At 38.2% G+C, this 16627-nt stretch overlaps 2 long non-coding RNA genes across 2 annotated transcripts; both read left to right on the forward strand.

Moving 5' to 3' along the window:
* Window positions 1-4685: 4685 nt before the first annotated feature.
* LOC125093982 (uncharacterized) lies at window positions 4686-9336 on the forward strand. The gene is made up of 3 exons (XR_007125411.1): window positions 4686-4712; window positions 5865-5933; window positions 9187-9336. It is a non-coding gene; the product is annotated as an uncharacterized LOC125093982 (long non-coding RNA).
* Window positions 9337-9708: 372 nt separating this feature from the next.
* Window positions 9709-13176, forward strand: LOC125093981 (uncharacterized). The gene is made up of 3 exons (XR_007125410.1): window positions 9709-9856; window positions 11355-11450; window positions 13115-13176. It is a non-coding gene; the product is annotated as an uncharacterized LOC125093981 (long non-coding RNA).
* The last annotated feature ends 3451 nt before the right edge of the window (window positions 13177-16627 follow it).

Consider the following 16627-nt stretch of genomic DNA (forward strand, 5'->3'; position numbering starts at 1 on the left):
GAATTAAAATTCAAATGCGCTTTTCCTTCAATGATTTAGGTGGCTAACATAGTCGTGTTCACTTAGTCAATCATATGGGGAATCACATTGATTCATTTTCTGCTACAAAGTTATTTTTGTTTTCTAGTAAGAAATTCTAAGTGGATGTATTCCACTTAAAAATGTTACTTAAATTGCGTACCTAAGAATTTATTTAGGATTTCGAGTCCATATACCTGAGCTGTATTATGTATTTTGTGTGTTGGTGTGATGTCTGTACCTGGGTTGGTTATTATGGTTATATGAGCTTTATTTATTGGTATAGGGAAGTTTTTTCCCTCCATATTCTCTATTTCTATAAATTAAGGATTATTTGCTCTTCGAAATTAGAACTCACCAATGAAAACTCTGGCCTTAGAGCTCTTTAGGGGGGTGTGTGCAAAAGGCTGAGTGTTTTATTTTCATCTCAGTTTCCTTAATACTCCCTTTGATTCAGCTTTTTCTAGTTTTTTTTTTTTTTTCTTTTCCTTTCTTTCTTTCTTTCTTTTTTAAAAATTCTCAACATTTAAAAAAATCTTTCAGAAATACATTCATTTTATCTGAACTTATTTATTTACATAGAGTTATGCACCAGAACTTTTTATCACTGGAAAGATCTGTCATTTATTCCATTCCGTTTAAATTTTTCTTTCCTTCTTTTGTTTTTCTCTCCCTAAAGATTTATCTTAGCGTTTTGTTTTTGAAGATCCAGCCTTTTGTCTTGCCATTGTTCTGTAGCGATTTTCTCATTCCTTTTTGCTTTCTCTGCTCCCCCCTTCTGCCCATCCCTCCCTTCATTCCTGAACCCCAGGTGGAAGAGTTAGGTTAATCACGTTTCTGGGGCCAGTGCATGTCTGAGCACCAAGGCACACAAATCTTTGCTCGTCTACCTGCGTGAGCCAGCTGTTCCAGAAAACAGGGCCTGAGGAAGTGGCATCTGCACTAACATGTTATGAGGATTTGCAATCTCACCAGACGGAAGTGGGGAGACAGCAGAAGGAGCTGGGGCAGAAGGAAGATCTGGCAGGAGGCATCGCAGGAGGTTGACTCTTTGATCTTGTAGAGCATATCAGCTCGAGCTGTACGGACCATTAGTTCCCAGAACATTCTATGTGGGGAAGAAAGGAAAGAAGTGATGCCAGTTCACAACTCCTGCTGGTCAAAGTGGGTGGTGTTACACCCTTGCTCAGGTTCGGGGGGGCTATAACATTTTCTACAGCCACGTGTTCGTGGCGTAGCCCCAGGGCTGGGGCTGAGGGTGTGGATCATGGACATGGCATCAGGGGCCATCCTGCTGTCCTGCAGGGGTCGGTCCATCTCACGAGGCTGAACTCTGCAGCCCCCACAGGGGTAGAGCAAAGTGGCCCCAAATAGGTACAGCTGAGAAGTCCTGGAGTAACACTCAGGCATGAAAGTGGACAGAAATCCTCTCTTTCTCTCTCTCTCCTCTTTCTGTCCCCTCCTTTCTGTCCTCATGAAATCACTGTCTCTATCCCCCTCATGACAGTCAGGTTCTGGTGGAATAGTGCGGGGTTTGTGGCCTGCCATTCAACACCCGGGGCTTTTGTGAGCAAATGCCCTGACACATGCCTCAGTTTCCCCAGAAATACCAGACCACCACCACCACAAGCCAGTCTCTCTGCCATGTTACTTCCAGGTCTCACCTAATACATCTGTCTGGCTGAAACCAGGTCCCACACAGAAGGTGAGCTGTAATAAAAGTAAGGAAGATGTAGTTTTTTAGCTTTCTGACCTTGGTACTTCAAGTTTCCTACCAGAGCATAATTGAATGGGTGCAAAGTGAGTGAGCTTACAGGGCCTGCCATAAGTTTAGAAGCATCAATGAGCAAATTCTTTTCTGTTCCTAATTAAAGAACTTTTTAAGACTTATTTATGCCTATTGAGATTCATCAAGTTCTTTTTATGAGCCACAGTGCCCAAGTGTATTGTAGGACTCTGCTATCTGCTGAGTCTTTATACAAAAGAGAATGAGTTCATGTGCACAGAAGCAGGGGTTGGCTCATGACTGCTGGAGCTCAGTTGCCTGGCTAAGCATGTAGTTTAGGTTCCAAACAGAGGGAAAGGGTTAGACAATCCATTTTCTGTAGGTACGTTCAGTCACAAGGCGAGTTAACCGGAATGAAAAAACATTTTGTCGGAGTCACGTGGTTATTCTCCAGTATGGTGAATTACAGGGAGAGCATTTCAAATGTTGAGGTGTCCTTACGTTCTGGGGGCAACCTCTTTAATAATGATGCAGTGTGCATGCGTGTGCACAAGTGTGCTTGTATTCTGACAGTCTTTTTAAATAATAGTTAATGTCTACTGCTTTTTCCCATGTTCTTACAAACTTTTCACCGACAACATTGTAAACAATTACATTTTGATTATTTCTAGTTTTTGCTTCTATAAATAACACTTTAATGTATTTTTCCCCAAAGTAAAATGATTGGATGCCAAACTGTTTTTGAAAGAGTCATACCAAACCACTCCTACCAGCAATGTAGAATTTTGGCTGCTCATGCTTAACAGTACTGGGTATTTCATTAAAAATGTGAATAAAAGTCCTTGCTAATTGTAAGGCAAGAACAGGAATCTAGTAGTTTGAATTTTCCCTTTGATTACTAATGAGATTAGAGACCTTTCTACATGTTGGAAAGCCAGTATTATTTTTTCTTTCTTTTTAAGAAAAGTATTATTAAAATCTCACCTACATACAGAGAAGTACTCAGAGTTCATATACATCTCTGTGCAGAACACTATACCTAATAACAGCAGAATAGACATTCTTCTCAAGTGCACATGAAACATTTTCTGAGATCAGTAATATGTTAGGTCATGAGATAGCCTCAAACAATTAGAGAATTAAGCTCAGGAAATGACACTTATATCACTTATTCTTTAAAATTGACACATTTCTTCACTGCCCCTTTAGAATTTATTTATGTTATAGAAATGAGTTCTTTTTTACTGGGAAGATAGCTTCTATCTTATTTTAAAACCAAAATGTCAGTTTAATGACAATGTCACCTAGCTGAGAATACTAAAATTCGGCTTGCTTCTCTGGGACTAGTTTTATGAGCTGATTTTTCTTACGAGCAATCAGGAGGTATTTTAAAGGTCATTTCCTCTTTGACATACAGCTTTTCACTGAGTAGGACCAAATGTAATCTCTGAAATCTATATTATTTAGTGATCAGGAGCTACTTAGGGGAAGTCCTTGTCTTGCATCCTGAGTGTTTGCAAATGCCATCCAATTAAGAAGGCACATCTAAAACCAAGGCACAATCAAGTGACTGATCTCCTTCCCGCCTTCACCATGACTAAGAGGGAGTGTTTTCATCTTCACAATAAGAGGAAATCTCATTTCTTTGCAAAAGATTTCCAGTGTTATCTTTGCTCACATTTCTTAGGGAGACATTAGAATAGCAAATTTTGTTTGAAAAATACGGATGAAAAAAAAATAAGGATGAGTTGATGTTACCAAAAAAATTATTAAAAAAATATTTCTGGGTCCATGTTAAGGGCTAATTTATTTCAAAATAGCCATGTAATAAGCAAAGCCTGAGAAGTTATCCTCAGTGTGTCCATGGAGGGCTTATCAAGACCATTTCAAGTCTCATCTTCATGCCCAACTGCAGAGTTACAATTTGTGAATAATTACTTTCCCTATCTGAGTTTTCTTTTCTTCTCTTTCTTTCTTTCTTTTTCTTCCTTTCAGTTCAAAGCAGTTTGATTACTTTTGGTCTCTCTCAAGACTTAGAAGAAAAAGTATATTCAGATGCTCGATGTTTTATAAGTAGGGTATTTTCTTGTAATGAACTGAATTAATAGGTTGAAGAAACTACAATAACAGAAAAGCAATTTCTCAGTTGGGTGACTTTAATGCCAAAGTGGTAATACCTATGGTTCTCTTTAAATAATATGTGTGATTTTTTTTTTTCAGAATGGGTCACAGACAGACACCCATTATTGACATATTCATATAAAAAAACAAATATTTTTTGCCTATTTGGTCTTTGTGAAATTTTTCAAGTAGAGGAAGTTCTATATATTGTTATAACTAGGGTTATATCTTGGGGGGGGTTTAAAACAGGAAGAGAGAAATGGTGTAGACAAGCAGAGATAAGGTCAACCCCAGAAAGAGTAATACAGTGAAAAAAGTAATTCAACATTTGAAAGTAGTGATAACTTATTCTGTGTATGATGACCAAGAGAGAAATATATGGGAACACAAGTAATTCTACTCTTAGATTAGATATAACAAGAAGACTTTGTGTTATGTGAGTAACATGAGGGAAATAGTCACTTTCAACCAGTTGGGTTACCATTGTGGAAACAGCCCACCTCTTGCTGTTACGTTTGATTAAAGAAGAAGATGGACCCAGGTACATGGACAGACTGTACTTTATTTCTTCCCTTTTATGTAAGTCTTTTCACTTTCCTTTCAGTTTCCTTATTTCACAAATACTACAAAAAAAAGGGGGAAAGTGAAAGGGTTTAGGAGAAAGAAAAAGAAAAAGTACACCTTCCATTTTTCTTAAGGAAGATTTTATTTATCAGAGATGGAGGGAACAAGCAGAGAGAGAAGCAGGCTCCCCACTGAACAAGGAGCCCAGTGCTGGACTCGATCCCAGGACCCACGGACCATGACCTGAGCCAAAGGCAGATGCTTAACCAACTGTGCCACCCAGGTATCAAGAACACCTTCTTTAGAAGGAATTTCCTGTATTACTTAATTTCTACCTTCAAATTTTTCTACAAACTTCTTTGTTCTCTCATTATTTCTTTGTAACTCCCATGCTCAAGGAGGTTAAAGAATTGAGTCTTGGTTAGTTTCCTTGAAGAAACAGGGTTAGCAATGCCACACATAGAGGTAAAGTGATACTTATGTCCCTCATGGCATTGTGTTTCCCCAGTTAGAAAGCCTGCTGAAACCAATACTTCTTTCTGTCCTGTTGGCAAGTGCTCAGAAGTTTATTTAATTTTTATTTAATAGGTAGTCATGGAGGTCAACACTTCACAAAGGCAACATAGGTTTAATGGGGAGTCCTGGAGTGAGAACATATGAGTTCTGACCCTGGCTTTCCTCCTGGGTGTCTGCTAGACCCGTGATTCCAGATGTCTGCCATGAGGCTTCCTTCATTCCTCTGAATGCAGGTGGCCTCACAGGGTTTCAGTGGGATGAAATTTGATAATATATGTTGAGCATGTGCTTGGAAAACTGACCCCATAAAAAGGTAGGGTGTTGCATTCAACAAAAATTCTGGTTATCTCATTGTTACTTTGGGATGTCCAGATTGTTTCTTCTTGTTCAGCATTTCCCTTGAAGACTACCCAAGACCAATATCACTATGAAGTTTAGAGGTTTGTGTGTATAAATCGTTGAGTTTGAAAGTCCAGTGGGATATAGATTTAATTAAAAAAAGAAGAAGAAGATAAAAGCTGAGTGCTTAAGAGCAACAGTAAATTATAACTGTCCAGCAGTCGGAGCTCTTTTTACCTTTCTTCTGGTTATTCAACTGAAGGTAACTGCTGTGAATTAGAAAAAGTAATAGTAAAAATAATGAAAATTATTGTCGTAATTATCATTTATTCAGTGCTTCTTCTGTGCCAGATGTTTTCTGTGTTTCTCACGTGTGTTATCTCATTTCACTCCTACACGGTCCCATGCAGTACTCACCATTCATGCTCCTGCTTCCTAGAATGCAAGGAGCTTCTCCATATGAATAAGTACTTGACCCTGCCTCAAGGCAACAAGCATTAAACCAGAAAATTTTAGGAGCTATAAGAGATTAATCATTGTTTTTTATTTCTTTCCCCTATTTATTGTTTTAATTTTCCAGGTGTTCCCTTTTGAATGGGAGAGTTATACATCAGCCCTGGATCCCCAGCAATGCACCCTACTTGTACAAGTAAGGTCCAACTCAAACTGATACAGCAGCTGGTACGGTTGTTCTTTGTACTCGTTAACAGTTGTGGAATAATATTTGGTTGCCTAATAGAGCTAGTTAAGCTAAAGATAATTTTCCCTATTGGAATTAATAACTGGTAAGTGTAGGAATTTAAGAAAAATGTAATCTTCATTCCTTTTGCATGAGGCACCAGGACTTCTTAATGGCAATTCTACAGCAAAACTAAAATAAGTGCAAAAAAATAAAATAAGTGTAACTAGTATAAAGTAAAAGAAAATCAAATACCACCCACACTTTTAAAGCTTAAAAGGAGTATATTTGTAATACTTTTTTTCCTGCAAGCGGTATAAGACAATGTTATATAATTCATTTCTAATAACACTGAAATCTAAAACTCTGTGAACTTCAACATAAATGTTCTTTAAGAATATGGTGATGCTAATCATTTTAAAGCTTGACATTTGACAAATGGACAGATTGAAAGGAAACACATTACTTCCTTACTTTGTGGTAACTGTATAAGAAATAGCAGAAAAAATGTTTTTCAGGGTCATTCACATTCAAAAGTAATAATTCAAAATGCAAAAAGAAATAATTATGTTTGTATCATGAGATTTCTATATAACATTCCATTTACATCCTTTTAAAAAAGATTTATTTATTTATTTGAGGGGGTGGGGTGGGGAAGCGAGGAGGGGCAGAGAGAGAATCTCAAGCAGAGTCCTTGCTGAGCACAGCAAGCAGGGCTTGATCTCACAATCCTGAGATCATGACCTGAGCTGAAATCAAGAGTTGGATGCTTGACTAGCTGAGCCACCCAAGTACCCCTCCATTGATATTCTTTCTTTCTTCTTTTTTTTTTTTAAGATTTTATTTATTTGAGGGAGAGACAGAGAACATGAGAGGAGAGAAGGAGAAGGAGAAGCAGGCTCCCCACTGACCAGGGAGCCTGATGTGGGGCTCGATCCCAGGACCCTGAGATCATGACCAGAACTGAAGGCAGACGCTTAATGACTGAGCCACCCAGTTGCCCCTCCATTGACATTCATATATATTTTGTTTCCTAAACTGAAAGAACTTTTAAGTATTCACCTCTGACTTCACTATACTGAAATTTTTGTAGTATTTTCTCCCTTTAAAAGTTTAAAATGGTTTCACTGTATGCCACAGTAGGAAGGATAAAGTACTCTTTTAATTTTTAATTTTGTTTGTTTTTCAGACAATATTTTCTGGAGTTGCTCATAAATATTTATCATAAATTAAGTGTTCATAACATGAGACATATGATCATTATGTACAATTATTCTTTTAGTCACTGAAGAAAATCTTGTTGATGGCATTAAAGCTAGATAAACCACACTGTAATATAGTCAGTAATTTTTATAAATACTTAGAGGACCAGGAAATGAAGCAAATCAGTAGAGATGGGGCTTTAGGATGTTATTAGTGTTGAAAAGCAAGGTTCTTGTGTTTGGTTGGAAAGGATGCGACCCCTTTATTTCTACTCCTTGTTTACTATAATAATGTTACATAATTTCTTTATTTTGCTATCCTATTCGATAGGTGGGAGGACTTGCCATTTAAGGTGGAAAGTAGGAATAAGGGCTTTCATCCCCATCTGTAGATAAACCTGAGGCAGGGAGTTCAGTATCATGCATCACAGGAGAACAGCTCTTCTGCAGGGTGTCAGACTACAGTTTCTAAGGTTTGGAATGAAGAGAATTGGATTAGCATGTGTGGCACCAAACAGAAGGAAGCCTTTAAGGACCTCACTGTGTAAGGCTTGCTGCTCTCCTGACTGGCTGACTGCTCTGGGCACTAAAAGTTGGATCACAACTTTTGCTGGGATCCAAACATCAATCCCTAAGCATATTAACTCTTAAAGTCAGCACCCGAAAAAACAGCAAGAATGAGAGAGATGGAATGTACTAGGTACAGTCGCATACTCTGGGGCGCCTGGGTGGCTCAGTCAGTTAAGCGCCCACTCTTGATTTCTGCTCAAGTCATGATCTCTGGATCCTGAGGTCTCGTCCCTCTCTCTGTCCCCCAACCCTGTTGTGCTCTCTCTAAAAACAAACAAGCAAAAAACACATACTCTGGAGCCAGATTACCTATACCGAATCCCCAGATCTACATCCCAGCTGGGGGATTTTAGGCCCTTTGCTTATCATTTCTGTACCTCATTCTTCCCTTTGCAAATGGGGACAATTAAGCATTTACCTCAGAGACTTATTTTAAGGAATATGTATGTGTATACACATTATTCTACATAATATTAAATAACTATATTAATATATAATGCTACTATAATAATATTATGGATTAAATATACACTAATTATTTTAACCCTTAAAATTACTTTGTGAGATAAATATATATATTACAAATAGAATATAATAGTATAGATGGTAGAATATATATATTAGGATCTAAAACATATGTTGGAATAGTATGTGGTTCATATCATTATTACTATTTTTGTGCCCTTGAGTTCAAATTGATAACCTGAATTTTGCAATGTAATAAATCTACATTCAGCCATATGTTCCTTTGCCTTATATGATGCCTTTTCAATTCTCAAAATGATTAGAATCTCCAAGCTTACTTTCACTTTTTTTTTTCCCAAAAGAAATCATTTATAGGACAAAAATCTCTTCTTAATTATTCAAGCTAACTTGCTGGAATATGTTCTTACTTGGTGGAAACAATGGGAGTCTTTTAGAAAAGTCTCACATTTTCAGTGTGTTTATGAGAAAGGGTCACAGGATAGTTAAAATAACACATGCCTCCATAATTTCTTTCCACAGTAGTCTTTTTTCCCCCTCAAAATCTTAACGATCTTATCCTTTTTTTTTTTTTCATATTTATCCACCTCAAGACCAGCAACATGTAATTTTGCTGTTCCTATAACTTTACTCCTGTTGATATATATAAACTCATTTTGGTAGAATGTTCTTGAGTTTTGAAGCTGCTGTGCCATTTCCCTGGCTTTCTTTGTTTGGGTTTTGATATCTGATCTCTTAAAATTTTGGATGGTAGAGTATCTTATTTTATGTTTTATAGTTTCAGTACTCACTCATGTCACTTTTCTTCTATTAAGATTTCCCCCAGAGTGAAATAAATTCCTGTCCGCTGAACCTCTGTTCAAGTGTGCTATTACATTAATTTATGGTACAGCACCACATGTGGTATTTAACACATAAACATGTATAAAACTGCATCATGCATGCCTCTGCTCTGTCTTTCCAATTAGATAATACATGTTTGAAGGGAGGAGCCATGCTTATAATTCCTTGCATTCTCCTGGCATATCCGGCACTGGGCTCAGCACAAAGTAGTTGTTGAGGAAATCCTTGCTGAGTTGAATCAAAATCCTTCTGTAGCAGAGCTTTGCAGAACTTGCCTGGGACTGCTTTCTCAGTGTGTGAGTATAAATGAGAGTTTAAGTGACTGTCGAAGAAATGATCTTACTTTAAAAGCCAACTAAAAAGACCCATAACTTTTTCATCTTGTGCAGTAGTTTTGAAGAAAAAATAGACTTGCCCCCCCCCTCAGGTGCTAAGTTGTCACACAAAAGCATATCTGAATTAAATCATGAGACATTGTGGTTAACATATTATATGTTTTGCATGAAATCCAGTAACTTGAGTTTTGGAAATGGCTTAAGTGGGCTAGAGTGACTGTCCTTCGAGAACAACCAAGCATGAATATGGTTAGAAAAATATGCCATGTGGAAGTGTCAATATTTTATCCTGACACATCCTTTTCCTACAGAATTTTTGTACAATGTTCTCCATTTCTGAAGGCATCAGCTGAAGATCAAAGCCTGAGATCGAAAACCATCAGCTCAGACATTTGGTGTTCTAATACCTCCCATCTAACAGTTGACTGGCAACTACTCCAGGAAAACCCAGTCCTCTCCTGTGAGTAGCATTATTTATGCTTAATCAGCGAACTGGGTTAGTGATAGCATGGTGCCAGTTTTTGCTGTCCTTCTGTATCTCCACATGGTAGCATGACTTTTTTTTCATTTTGTATATAACAAAAAATCACTTGGAGTGTCTAGAGCCTTTGATTCTACTATATAATTTGGTTTACCTAACACTGTATTTCTAGGAGCCAAATCCTTCTGATTAATTAAGGTCACATGAAATAAAAGATACTCCAATCAAATGGAACCCCTTTGAGTTTTCTTGTTCGGTTTCCAACTCAGGCAGGTGTGAATTCCTCCACCCCACCTGTGCTTCTGTTTCCTAATTACTTGTACTTCCATTCCAGCTCTTTCCTTCCTTAGCAAAGAGATCTTCTTAATGGGATTAAGTCAGCTTTTGAGTGGGGTGATTGTAGCCAGTCCCATCATGGAAGGAGCAAGACACACAGACGTTATGTAAATGTATGCCTTTGGGCCATGTGTTGGAGTCTCATAAAACTGTGTAATATTTTAATTATTCTTTAGTCCATATTTTTCCCTTTGTGTATTTTTGAAAAAACAAAGACAGTAAATCTTTTTCTCCTGTAATTTGTAGGTAAGCATTTTCAAAATAACATGCTTTGTCAGGTTGTGCCATAATATAAAAGAAACCACTTCCTATCTAAATAACATAACCCCAACTTTGGTCTTCCTAAAGCCTAGCACAGCACAAAAAATTAGTGTAGAATGAAGCTTAATGAGTAAAAACCATAATACATTCTATCTCGCTCAGTAATTTGTTTTGTCAGGGGCTATGGTAGGTAAAAGAATATACTTTTCCTTCGTCTGGCCTCCAAAACAAATGATAGGACTATTTTGCACTAGATTTGATCTCAAAACAAGATAATAGATCATTGAATCAAAGCCAGGAATTCAGTCAGGCTAATCTCAATACCAGACCTGAAATAATTAAATCTTCCCATTGTATAGGAGCTCATATTTGGCTGATGAATTGATATTAATCTTTTTCATACCTTATTTGTATTATACCTTTGATTAGGGCTATCTGGGCAGTAATAAATGGCTTCATTAAATAAACAACTATAAATAACTACCTAGATACAAATAAACAGCTGAACATAGAAACCAAAGATGTTGAACAGAATTAAATAAAGGTAGAGTTGAGCATCATTGTTTCCAGTTTCTTGCCAAGCATTAATTACCTCTTTTATATACACAACTGACATTATTATTTAGCCACTTTAAGATTGGGGAAAAAATTAGCAGAAATATTGAATGGTCAACATATTGACAAAGCCATCAGAAGTGACTGACATTTATACCAAATCTATCCTGAAACCATGTTCTAGTTTCTTCTTTAACTTGAGTACCATTTCACTTTTTGGAATTACCCATAAATTTTCAATTGCATCTGCTGGGCTACTGGTTAGTAACACATTACTATGTTTCTAAGAACTGGGATGCGTTGATAAGTTAATTTCTTCCTACAGCTGCCCCTCACCCCCAGACTCCTCTCTGGGAACAACAGAGTGTGTATTTCTGACTGCAGTCTCAAGGCTAAATCCTTAGCGTGGTTTCTGCCTCAAGTAGGATGCACATTATTCTTTATTTACTCATTTTCTTAGTAATTAGATTAATGCACAAATATATTGAAGTGGTAGTGAGAGAGCAGGGGTTACAGATAAAGAAATCCATGTCCTCAAAGACCTTCCGATTTGTGGGAAGCCATTAATAGTGAAAAGGCAATATACGTGCAATGCTAGGGACGAGTGTTCAAACTCAGATCACATGTCTAAACTCAGTTCGATGGGGCATGGTTGCAGGTCTGCGTCTCAGAAAAAGTGGCACCCTAAGATATATTTTGAAAGAGTTAATATTCAATCCAGAGAGGGTGTGTGGGGGTAAAAAATTGTTGCTGATACTGTAGAAGAAAGGAGAAATCAGATAATGGACGGACTCTCATGCCCACCCCTGTGGGTGAATTTCATACTGGAAATTAGATTGGGAAACATAGTCTACAGGATTTTCAATAACAGCATTACCAGATTTGAATTCTAGAATGGTTTGAAAACCTGTTACATGAATATTAGTGGATTAATTCTAAGATTAACTGACGGGTGGACTTGCCCACTTCCTGACTGCTCCGAGAGCACCCTCGTGCTGGTATTCTAGATCGCCGCACCTTGTCTCTCCTCGTCGAGGATGCCATCTCCCAGCACCACCTCATGTGTTTCCAGGTCAACTCCCAGGACCTGAATGAACCCTAAAGGAACTTTGATTTCTGTTAACAGCTCTATGATGCGTTGATTCTACCAGCTTTTTTTTGTCCCTCACTATGCTGGTCTTCTCACTTCTCTCTCTGCTCAGTTTATGTTATATGATAAAGCCATTCTGTCCCCTCTCCTCAGCTGAGCTAATTCCACACCTGCTAAAATCTTCCTCTCTCGTGTTTACATCCAGACTGTTAAAGAAAAACATCTAGCTCTGCCGGCCGGCCTCACTTGGTGTAGATGATCCTTAGTGCTGCCTGGCAAGTCTGCTTCATCTCCCAAAAATACCAAAACAATCAGAGAAGAAACTCCACGGTCCCCCACCTCCTCCACCAACCCACTTGCCATCTGTTGTCACTCCTATTTTTGGGGGGACGAGTTGTCTTCCCCTGTCTAAGGCCAACCCCTTCCTTGGGCACTGCATTGCATTGCTTCATTCAAAATCCAGGTGATTGTTTGAGAAATCCCTGCCCCACACCCTATCTCTGCAATAGGATTTCCCTCTGCGGGATCATTTCTGCGAGCATACAAACATCCCCGTACTGTCCTCCATATTCAAAAGTATCCTTTGTTGGTTTTGACTTCAGCTCCAGCTGTAAGTTTTGCCTTTTACTGAGATTCCCCACAAAAGTCCTCTGTATTTGTTTCTCCTTCTTTCCTCCTTTTGTCTCGAGAACCCACTCCAATTACTATTTTTAATTACCCTCCTTTGCCTTTAAAACAGCTCTTGTCAGTGGCCTCTAGATTGTTAAGTCCACAGGTCAAATTCTGCATCTTTATCTACTCAACCCAGGCCTTTCTCTTCGAAGAGTTGTTCACGCCTTTTTGTCAAACACTTTAGTTAGTGGAAAGGTTGAGTGAGCATTGACTGAAGCATAGAGGGCTAGGAGGTGGCGGAGGAGGTGGCGGAGTAGTTCTGTTTTAAATATGTTCATTAGGTAAAAATATCATAGTTATATAATATTTTATTATTTTCAAAGGTCACCTAGAGATGACAAGATGCATCTTGACTAATCAAAGTCAAATTTGACTTGTATTTTTACCCCTATTGTGGACAAGGTAAGGTGTCTTTGATTTCATTTAATTCCTTCCAAATTGCATACTTTTGTTTATTAATGGTTTTTAATGATATGTACTTAAAACCTTAGAACATGTTACAGTTACTGTTTTCTATAATCAGTATTCAGTTGGATTTACTATGTAATTATCTTTTGAATTGCTCTGGCATTCCTTACATTTCCTTGTTTGCAACTGTGGACTTTTCTTTCGATCAAGTCCCTTTAGTATTCTTTAGTGCCCTTCAACTGGTGGTAAATTGTTTTTATTTACCTGAACATGTCTTTCTTTCATGCTCATTCTTGAAGGACATCTTCACTGGCAAAAGTGTAGGCTGGCATAATTGAATTTTAGCACTACGTTTTCACCTGGCTTCCATTGTGTCTTCTAAGAAGTCAGTTTTTCCTTCAAATTTTTTACTCCTTTGAAGAAAAATTGCATTTTATTCTCTAGCTGCTTTTAATGTTTTATTTTTGTATTTGGTTTTGAAAGGTGTTAGTATGATATTTCCATGTGTCCATTTAAAAATATTTATCCTACCTGTGTATCCTGCCTCAATTTATTTTTTTAAAAATTCCAGTTAGCTAACATACGGTATAATATTAGTTTCAGGTACACAATGTAATGATTCACCACTTCAGTAAAATATCTGGTGCTCATCACAACAAGTACACTCCTTGATCCCCATCACCTATTTCACCCATCCCTATCTCCCCAGCCTCCATTCTGGTAAACATCGGTGTGTTCTCCCATAGTTAAGAGTCTCTTTCTTGGTTTGCCTCTCTCTCTCTTTCTCCTTTTTTTCCCTTTGCTCATTTGTTTTGTTTCTCAGATCCCACATATGAGTTAAATCATATGGTATTTGGCTTTCTCTGACTGACTTGTTTCGCTTAGCATAATACTCCCTAGCTCCATCCATGTTGTTGCGAATGCAAGATTTCATTTTTTTTTTTTTTATAGCTGAGTAATACTCCCTGGTATGTATGTGTGTATATGTATATTCCACATCGTTTTTATCCATTCATCCATTGACGGACAGTTTGGCTGCTTCCACAGTTTGGCTGTTGTTGGTAATGCTGCTATAAACATTGGGGTGGGTGTGTTTCCCAGATTAGTATTTTTGTATTTTGGGGGTTAATACCTAATAGTGCAATTGTTGGATTGTAGAGTAGCTCTATTTTTAACTTTCTGAGGAACCTCCGTACTATTCTCCACAATGGCTATACCAGTTTGCATTCCCACCAACAGTGCCAGAGGGTTCCTCCTTCTGCACAGCAAAGGAAACAATAAAAAAAAACTAAAAGGCAGTGTAGGGAATGGGAGAAGAGATTAGCAAATGATATACCCAATAAAAGGTTAGTACCCAAAATATATAAAGGACTTAAAAACTCAACACCCCAAAAATGAATAATCCAATTAAGAAATGGGCAGAAGTGGGGCACCTGAGTGGCTCAGTCGGTCAAACATCTGACTTTTTTTTTTTTTTTAAGATTTCATGTATCTATTTGACAGACAGAGATCACAAGTAGGCAGAGAGGCAGGCAGAGAGAGAGGAGGGGAAGCAATTCTGAGCAGAGAGCCCGATGCGGGGCTCGATCCCAGGACTCTGGGATCATGACCTGAGCCGAAGGCAGAGGCTTCAACCCAATGAGCCCCCCCCAGGTGCCCCAAACATCTGACTCTTGATTTTGGTTCAGGTCATGATATCTTAGGGTTGTGAGCACCCACTTAAGATTGTCTCTCTCCCTCTCCCTCTGCCCCTTCCCACTCAAGCTCTTTCTCTCTCTCTCTCAAAAAAAAAAAAAAAAAAAAAAAAAAAAAGAAGCAGAAGACATAAATAGACATTTCTCTAAAGAAGACATCCAGTTGGCCAACAGACACAGGACAACAGACACGGGACAACAGACACAGGATAGTCAGCATCTCTGATCATCAGAGAAATGCAGATCAAAACTAAAATGTGGTATCACCTCACACCTGTTAGTATTCAATTTATTTTTATGTTTTGATAGTTTTGGAATTCTTGGGCTTTTTACTTTCAAATTTTTTTCTGCTGTATGTTGTGTCTGTTTGTTAGACCTGCTCTCTGTGTTCCCTGTGTCTGCCACTTTCTCTTCCATATTGCAACCTTGAGTGTCTTTGTCCTACTGGATACTTTCTTCTGACCTGTAGTTCAGTTCACTAATTCTAGTTCTAGCTGATCTGCCATTAAACCCACATGTTGTTGGTTTCTTTGTTTTGCTGTTAGTGGTCTTTTTTTCAACTCTGCCTTATCTTTTTATATTTTCTACTCATCTGTCCTGTTTCTCTATCCTGTCTTTTATTTACTGGAACCCAAGAAGCTTAATTATTTTCAGTTCATTGTCACAGCCTCTGTAGATCTGTTTCTACTGTCATTTAATTCTGCTATTTAGAAAAATGTTGTCTTCTCATCTGCCAGGCTATTTTTTATTGTGAGCCAAATACAGTATTAGAAATTACAGCAATAAATTGAGAGAAGCCCTAGAAATTGAGAAGATTCCCTGTGGGAGTTCACTAGAACTTAGCATATCGCTCAGTACACTGAACTGCTCACAGGTTCACTGGTTCCTGGCTCCCATGTGGAGGGCATTGGGCTCTGGATGCTGTTTTATGAGACCTGTGAAACTTCTGACAGTATTCTGCTTCCCAACCTCTCAGCCACCTTCTCCAGAATCAGCCATGCCCATAGTAAAAGAGGTCATAGATTCTGAGCTTATCATTTGGTGTTTTTTCTCTTCCAAGATCATAGCTTAGTAATTAAAAAAAAATCAAACATTCAGAATTAGAAGGGAAAAATATCTCTGCAGATTAAAACAGTTTCTGCTTTCTTTTTAGCTATCTAATGTGTTTAAGTAGGTAGTTTTTACTTTCATCTAGATCTTGGTCTAGTTTCTCTCAAAGGTAGGGTTGGCCTCATAGCTACACTAGGTCTTACATTGCTGGAGCTAGAGAGCCTTACGCCTTGGGACACTTTCTTCTGTTGGATTCCAGAACAGCACTTGACCCCTTTAAAACCTCTTCCCGAGGAAAAAAGAAAACAATTCAAAATCAGAGAGGGAGACAAACCATAAGGGGCTCTAATCATGGGAAACAAACTGAGGGTTGCTGGAGGAGAGGGGGGTTGGAGGATGGGGTAACTGGGTGATGGGCATTAAGGAGGGCACATGATGTAAAGAGCACTGGGGGTTATATAAGACTGATGAATCACTGACCTCTATGTCTGAAATAAATAATACAGTATATGTTAATTAATTAAAATTAAATAAAAAATAAAATAAAGCCTCTTCCCTTCCTCACACATGTCTCTCCCCCTCTCTGCAGCCTCTCCTTATCTTGCCAGCCTGCAAACCGAGCTCTTCCCTTGACCTTCTCTGTCTCTGTCCTCACCACTCCTTCAAGATGTTTGTGTCTAGCTC

Source organism: Lutra lutra, chromosome 2 (assembly GCF_902655055.1).
Source record: "Lutra lutra chromosome 2, mLutLut1.2, whole genome shotgun sequence".
Classification (NCBI taxonomy): domain Eukaryota; kingdom Metazoa; phylum Chordata; class Mammalia; order Carnivora; family Mustelidae; genus Lutra; species Lutra lutra.